Source organism: Octopus bimaculoides, chromosome 3 (assembly GCF_046866305.1).
Source record: "Octopus bimaculoides isolate indiv1 chromosome 3, ASM4686630v1, whole genome shotgun sequence".
NCBI classification, from domain to species: Eukaryota; Metazoa; Mollusca; class Cephalopoda; order Octopoda; family Octopodidae; genus Octopus; species Octopus bimaculoides.
Window position 1 is genome coordinate 7,333,513 of NC_142930.1, and position 8,715 is coordinate 7,342,227.

An 8,715-nucleotide genomic window follows, 5' to 3' on the forward strand; every position below is an offset into this window, starting at 1 on the left:
GATAGAATAGTCAAGATTTCAATTTTCAAACAAAAGACAAAAGCAACAGCAAGAACAACAATGCTGTGATAGAGTTGGTTAATGAATAAATGCCAACTGAAGTCTTCTCATTATTAAAAATTAACTGTGTTTTTTTTTTTCGATGCAGCTCATCTCACAGATGCTACTGGCAATTGTGGAAGCTTTTAGCACTTAAATCTTTTGCAAGGAGCTCTATAAAATAATGTCAACTACATCGATCGTCGACTGGTATGTCAAAGATTGCAGTGTATTCCAGAAATACAAGCTAATACTGGGTGATTTCAATGTCTGCGTCTAGCAAGACACCGAAAAGCAGCCTGATGCCGTGGGAAGAAGACTCACAAATGGGAAAGATCTCACTTTGTGCTACGATCATTTCTTCATCGTCATCAGCACCGACTTCAAGTAGAATAAAAACATAAAGTAACTTGGATTGGCTGTATCTTTGCTGAAAATACTGGCATCTCCTAGACTGCATAATGATTAGACAGCGTTCAGAGGTGGATGTATATATTTCATGAAAGATGAGAGGGAAAACTGCAGTACGGACCACCACATGTTCCAAGCAAAGATTACCTTCACAGTAGTTCCTAAACGAAACGACCAGAACTCAAAAACCAGTTAAGTTGGTAACTGGGATGCTCTTATCTACGTATACAAAAAATATTCCGCATTAACTTAAGAAACAATAGAATACGCTGATAGCAAACTACTTGTCTGGCTTCCAGGCCTGGCCCCTAACTGAATCACGAAGAAACAGCGCTTCACAACAACATATTTAAAGTAGCATCTGTAAATTCTCTGTTTTCCCATCAACGTTAGAGGATAACCAAGCTTCACATCCAACAACATAGATGTACAATACACGCGCGCGCACCACGAAAGATATAAATTCCAAGAACTACATACAACTCAACATTTACAACACAGAAAAGGGGTGAAAGTAAAACAACGCACTGGCCTACTTGGGGTAACCACGTACACCACAGTTGGCCAACAGAGAGAAACAGCATCATTAGTGTACAGATATAGATCTAACGTGAATTATGTGAGTCCTATCCAAACCCTAAACTCTCCGCTATAAATTACAAATACCACAAAACAGCAAACCATGCATCATAGCAGAGATAACGGTCACATTATGTTACATAACAAGACCACCTACTCAACGAAACAAAAATACCGGCAACGAAAGATTACCTGGATATTCAGTGTACACAGCTTGTTGTCATAACAAGCTTCAATCTTTGTGGTCCCCGTTACTACATGAAAAACCGTCACCAAACACTTTGACATATACATTACTGCAGTATTCTAAAAGCATCGAGTTTCTCGGTCAGCTTTCACAATCATAAAAAACGCAAATACGTAGAAATAACTGCAACAACTGGTCGCATGCATCCAAGTTACAGTGTCCATTTACAATATGGTTTGTGGTATACATACTAGTTATAGAATTTGGAGTCTCATTGGCCCCAGATACAGTAACTAGGATTACACCACTAGTAATGTTGTAGATGGACAGCAATAGAAACGTTCTGATCGAATCTATCTGATCGAATCTATCTTCCTATCTCCGCTGTGAACACAACTTCCAGGTGCACACTAATATACTGGATGTCGAAGCAAATGCAATTTCAGACTGTCACACCGCTTCCCGTTTTATTTACCATTGTATGCTGTATTGTGCAGTATGGTTCTCAGCTTAGCGTAGACATGGCATAATTGGACTGATCTACACATACAAACATGCCCAAATATGGTCAATATGGTCAATATGGCTCAATATGGCCCAAATATGGCCCAATATGGTCAATATGGCCCAAAACCTGAAAGTTGTGCAAAGTTGTAATAATTCTCAAGTACAACCATAACCCAAGTCAAGTCACACCATACAAGCCTATCAACTAGCTGTGCATACCATCAGACATTTCTAAAATATCTCTGACTCCAAATCAAAACATACATTTCTTATGCAGAGAGACACAACAATAAAATTACAGACACCATTTTATTCTACCATCGACATCAGCAAATCTTTCAACTCCATTCCTCTCCATCGATTTACGCATACAATATTCAGTGGCTCCTTAAAACACCAAGAAAATCCTAAGAAATTAAGGATGCTATTTCTTCCGCATAGACTGGATAAGCATACGGAACAGACACATACAGACACAAAATAGCTGAATATTAATAGTTTGTCTGGATACGCATGGCTATCACACTTTCACAGTCCAATCCATACTAGATGTACAGCTTCCTAGCCCACTGACGATATTAGCCCCCACCTCCTCTCTCTCTGTCACACACATACGCGCACGCAAAGAGGTGCTATTTTGAAACAGTTGTTATTTATAAATGAATTTTGTTGAAGGTTTCAGTTTATTTCAGAGTAAGAAATCTTAGGTTTTCCTCATCTCATGCCTCACTCATTCGCCATTCTCCTACGTTAGACGTTGACAAACAACTATTCTAATCAATCTTGAACCTTACTATTTTTCAAAAACTTTATAATTCGCATATTTTCCCTTCGAATTCTTATGTAAAGTTTTTGTTAATGAAACGATCATGGAGGAGAATGTTCTTCCAGTTGACACCAGTTGATCGGAAATCCTAATAAATGAATCGGAAATTCAAATTCTTTGACGTAACTAATATCCTTAATCCTGAACACAGTCCAGCTATAACCCAACGCTGATAGGTGTCGATAGCAGTATTAACCAGAATCTCATCACTATTAAAAACAGCAAATAACAGAAAAGAAAAAAAAAAGCAGTTGTATATAAATGATATAGTTGTGTCGGTGACAGGAAAATTTCTAATATACACGCCAAGCAAAAACAGCCTTCTGCATTCCGTAAAATTAGGATAATACTTTTACTTATACTGTCAGGGAGCTGACTTAGTTATCCACCCCAATGTATCTAGCTTTTCAGAATAAAAGTTCAACGTATTTGAATTTTGTCAATAAAAGTAGTTTGTGACAAAGTAAACTTATAAATTTAATGTCTGTGATTTATAGAAATGGGTTTGTAATGTTAAGGGAGACAACTCTTCTTAAAAGTTATCTACCCTGAACAATTTATTTATTCAAAAGTAATATTCTTATATATTGATATAGAAGGTTAATCAATTCAGCAAACGGCAAATCTATATTGCCAAAAGGAAACAATCTAGCTATAAAGAAACGCTCTATCAGCAGTCCTTTTCAGCCAGAACTTCGCTACAGTTTCACTTATCCGTTTGAATTGAGCCCAAGTCCCTGTTCAAAGATGTGGGATGGTATGACGTCACCTTCACTGGAAACACACCCAAAGACCTTCATAGTTTGAGGGAACTTGGTTTTCTTGATACTTGGGACATTACATAGATTGTAGGAAAGCCTTTACAGTGTTCACAGACCATTGAGCTGCAGTTACGATGTCGCCATTTTGATATCCGGCACGAATCATCCTGATACAAGTAACTCTTTTCTCATCTTCAGATGGCTTCCAGTCCTCTATGTCAACTAACTGTCTCTCAATTACAATTCTAATTTTTACGCTCACCAATGCTATCGACTGTTCACCAATGCTATCGACTGTTCACCAATTCATACAGGTGTTCCTAAAAAAAAAAGAGACATAAAAATTAGTCAAATTTGACCCGAACACCTTGTAATTTAACAAATTCATCGTCCATATCAAAATATCTGATTTTATGAATTCATTTCAGATTATCACATTTTAATTAAATTAATTTTATTTTCACTTTCTGGATCTGGTGAAAGAAACTGCTCATGGTCGTTGTAGACCTCCTTAGACCGGTGTGATTCATACCTTTAATGTTTCTGCCGGTAGGATATTAGCCGTGAGGGAATTTGAGAGGGCCGACGTTCGGATTAGTGCAAGATCTGAGGCATTGAGCATAACCTGGACGAAGGGAGAAGAGGCGAATGGAACAAAAATGCCTGGGTGGAAGTAGCAAGAGTAAGTTCATCCAGATTTGAGAGGCAAAGGCCTTAATCGAAAAGGATCAAAGGTCTTTCTTGAACCATTGGTTCATGAACCCGGTTTCTCGGATTCTGTGGCATATGTATTCCCCCTTGAACGAGACTGCGGTCCATCACAGGAATACTCATTTTTCATAGATGAGTGGACTGAAAACATAAAATTAAGTGTTTTGTTCAAGAACACAGTTCATCTAGTCCAAGAATCGAAACTACAACCTTACTATCAGAAGTGCGACACCCCAACCACTAAGCCACGCACCTCCACAAAGGCCATTATAACAGCGGCAAAAAAAAGAAGAAATTAAAAGCAGAAGGAAGGGACAACATGCATGTGGCTCAAAATTTGAAGCGTGTCCGTGAATGACATAATGTTAATCAGTCGGGTGGAAAACATCTGTTTATGCGACAGCAGAACTGTGCTAAAGGTGGGAGCAATATCAGATTGTGGGACACGCTAGAGCGTCGTAATATATACAATATCTTCTGGCTCTGGAGAGAAGAGCTAGTCGTTGAGATGCGTTCCTTGTCAAGGATGTGTTTTCGCCAAGATTGTTTCTCGGTAATAGTGAAATCCAACATTTAGAATGAATTCGAAGGCTCTAACAGAGTGCTACATGTAATTAAAGTGGTGTTATTCGATGATAGCATAAACGTATTTAGGGATTATTTTACTAACAATGTATGTATGAGTAAATGAACTTAAGCTGCCGGAATTACTCTAATTTTTCACAAAATAGAGACGTCTGTTTTCAACGAAAGTGCAACAATGAATGACGAAGATGACATTGCACAATTTGAACTCAGAACACAGAAACCCGAAACGAATCCGCGAGGGTATTATATTCGACGTTCTAACAAGTGTGTCAAAGTGTCGCTCTGTTTATAAATTACTAACTCAGGAAAGACATATATATATATATATATATATATATATATATATATATATATATATATATATATATATACACACACACACACACACACACACACATATATATACGCAGAAAAAAAAAAGCGGAAAACAAGAAAACGTTACGGACATTTATAGAAGGGAGATAACTCATATAATACAAAACCGTCGTTAGTTTCCTTAGATGTATTTGAATATTCCGAAATTCGAAAATATCTTAATCGACAAGGATGTGTGTGTGTGTGCGTGTGTGTGTGTGTGTGTGTGTGTGTGTGTGTGTGTGTGTGTGTGTGTGTGTGTGCACGAGCGCGTATGTATGTGTGTGTATGTGCGCGCACGCGCGTGTCTAACTTAGATATGTATGGAAGTCTTTTAATATCGAAGTTCTAGGTTCCAGACAAGTGAAGTCAAATAGCAAAGGGTCGTGTCCAATTTCAAATCGTGTTTCATAATGGCGAATAAGTAACATTTTCCAAGGGTTTCCCTACCGCTCGCTCTCCTTAGCAAAAACCCAGGGACTATTGTTGTCATGTGTACATATATTTATAGATATGCGAATACCTACAGACACACAATATAAATTTGTGTATATATATATTTTATATGCATGGAGATATGTGTGTGCATAAATATTCTTTATATAGGCGCAGGCGTGGCTACGTGGTAAGAAGCTTGCTACCCAACTATATGGTTCTAGGTTCAGTCCCACTTGAAGAAGTGTCTTCTACTATAGCCTTGTGAGTAGATTTGGAAGACGGAAACGGAAAGAAGACCGTCGATTCATTATCGTCATTATCATTTAACGTCCGTTGTCCATGCTAGCATGGGTTGGACGGTTTGCACTAGACTTCAGTCTGATTTGGCATGGTTTCAATGGCTGGATGCCCTTCCTAACGCCAACCACTCTGAGAGAGTAACAGTTGTTTTTACGTGTCACCAGTATTTGTCACGATTATGATTTCACTCAAGCACAGCATATTGTCAAGGGTCCCAGTCTTCTGTCATTGCCTTCGTCAAGTCCACCGCTTGAAAGGTACCTTTTATGTGATACTGGCATCGGCCACACTGCCTCCGTCAGGTCCAACGCTCGAAAGGTGCTTTTTACATGCCACTGGTATAGATGCCAGTTATGTGACCCCAACAACTGCCATGACTATGATTTCACTTGGCTAGATGGGTCTTCTCAAGCACGGCATATTGCCAAAAGTCTCAGTCACTAGTCCCAACATTCGAAAATCATACCTCACCATCTCATTCCATGTCTCCTTCTTTCACAGCTTCCCTACACTGTTAGAGATTGGCACGTCTTCAAACAGCTGTCTACATTCATCCACATCACATGACCATATCAACGCAGTCGTCTCTCTTGCACACCACATCTGATGCCTCTTGTGTCCAACTTTTCTCTTAAGATGCTTATACTCTGTTGTACATGCACACTGACATTGCACATCCAGCAAAGCATAGAGTTTCATTTCATTCAAGCCTATGCATGTCCTTAGTAGTCACAGCCCATGTTTCACTGCCATGTAACAAGGCTGTTTGGACACAGGCATCATACAATCTGCCTATCATTCTAAGGGAGAGGCCCTTTGTTACCACAGAGGTAGGAGCTCTCTGAACTTTGCCCAGCCTATTCTTATTCTAGCAGCTTCACTCTCAGAGCATCCACCTCCACTACTGACTTGATCACCTAGATAATGGAAGCTATCAACTACTTCTAGTTTTTCCCTCTGGAATTTGGTGGAGACTATTTTCTGTACATTTTTAGTATTAATTGTACCTGTGCACATTCCACACACAAAATCTATTTTCCCTGTTAACCTTCCTCTGATATTGCTGCACCTTTTATGTGTCCCTAGCTTACACTGGGTACATCTGATGGAGTAACTACCTACACCTTTTCTACAGATCAAGCGGGGATTTGTGATATATATATATGGAAAGTATTAGAGCAAATACTATCAAAAAATATAACAGGAACTCCCTAGGCACATGCATTTCCATTGTCAGCATTATACCACACCCAACAAGGCTGTTACACCAGCTTTTTTCATTGTGGAAGAGTATGATTGTTTGATCTATTTCTGCTGAAAATACTTTGGTCCCTACATTGCAAGGAAAAGGCCTTCTCAAAGATCTGGAAAAATATTCTGCGAAGTTGATTTGCACACTACAAAAGAAGATTGGGCTGAAGCATATCACTTGTCTCCTTCTTTGCACTGTTCAGTCTCCGGGGTAGGTGTTCTGTACAGGTGGGTGAGGAGGCTTCTCCAGTTTCATTCTGGTGTATTGTGGTGTGGTTTGAGCTTCCAGGCTTGTCTCATTTAATCCTCAAGTTGCACTTGCTCCTCCTAGGTATCTTTCCTAGGTATCCTCCATAGGCATGCATTTGCTGAACATGATGGCACTTACTATGGTAAAAGGAGTAACTCTGAAGGTACAGCCAAATTCCAATTACACCTCCCACCCCTGAGGGCTTGTTCCTATGGGACAAATGACAACATGATCTGCCACATGTTTGAGAACATCAGGAACTCCACTGATACAACACAAGTGGGACTGGTCTCAGTACCATAAATTACAATAACTGAACCAGCATCCTACTAAACCGTACTACTCATAGTGTGACTAATGGACCTGTGGACTGTAGGACTGCATCCTTAAGATGTAACCTCAAAAATTCTGTGGATCACAGCCAGGGAGGACATTGCATACATTCCAAACATTAACTATGAGTGAGGTCATAATATACAATGATAGTAAATATTACATAAGTACTACGATTAATCTTGTGAAACAACACATGTCTATGCATGAGGCGCTCTTTATCCAATCCCAGACTTAGGTTATTGCAGAATATATATCCAAAATTTAGCTGATAGTACGAGTAACTATAATTTGAAATGATCAGTGGTGAGGTACATTATGCCACATTGATGTGGCAGACATCCCTTTTAGCTATGTAATAAAGAGGGTTTGGAGAGTATATTAGCCAACAATAACCACCTTCTTAATAAATGTAATGAAATAGGGATTTGTGCATGCACTGTAAAAGTTGAACATTCCAAAACTACAGGACTAGAACCCAATTTAACTATGATGAGATACATTAGTCCACCGTTGTCATTCAGGTTGACATGGTGGTCACAGCCTTCTCCCACCACCATTTTCATCATTTGAACACCAAATAGAATACTTAGTGGAATTTCATCTGTCTTTATGCTCTCTGTTCAGATTCCAGTGAGGTTGACTTTGTCTTTTCTCCTTTCAGGGTCAATGAAATAAGTACCAGCTGAGCATTGGTGGGCTCCCTCCTGCCAAATTTTAGGCCTTGTGTTTATAGCAGAATAGATTATTACAATTAGTATTATTCAGTAACACTCTATGCATGAACATACTTGTCTCTAAACCTCTGCATCAACAACCTCCTCATCCCATCAGCTTATATATATGGCCCAGCTTCGCTTATATCAACTTTTTGTGGAATACAGGATTATACCATCATCATCATCATCATCATCGTTTAACGTCTGCTTTCCATGCTGGCATGGGTTGGACGATTTGACTGAGGACTGGTGAACCAGATGGCTACACCAGGCTCCAATCTGATCTGGCAGAGTTTCTACAGCTGGATGCCCTTCCTAATGCCAACCACTCCGAGAGTGTAGTGGGTGCTTTTATGTGCCACCGGCACGAAGGCCAGTCAGGCGGTACTGGCAACGGTCACACTCAAAATGGTGTTTTTTACATGCCACCTGGACAGGAGCCAGTCCTGCAGCACTGGCAA

General features: G+C 39.5%; 1 long non-coding RNA gene across 1 annotated transcript in view; it reads right to left on the reverse strand.

Moving 5' to 3' along the window:
- Window positions 1–3,083: 3,083 nt before the first annotated feature.
- LOC106872466 (uncharacterized) overlaps window positions 3,084–8,715 on the reverse strand; it is a 21,525-nt gene continuing 15,893 nt past the window's right edge. The window contains exon 4 of the long non-coding RNA XR_001409778.2: window positions 3,084–3,630. This is a non-coding gene — a long non-coding RNA (uncharacterized LOC106872466). The remainder of the gene's footprint in view (window positions 3,631–8,715) is intronic.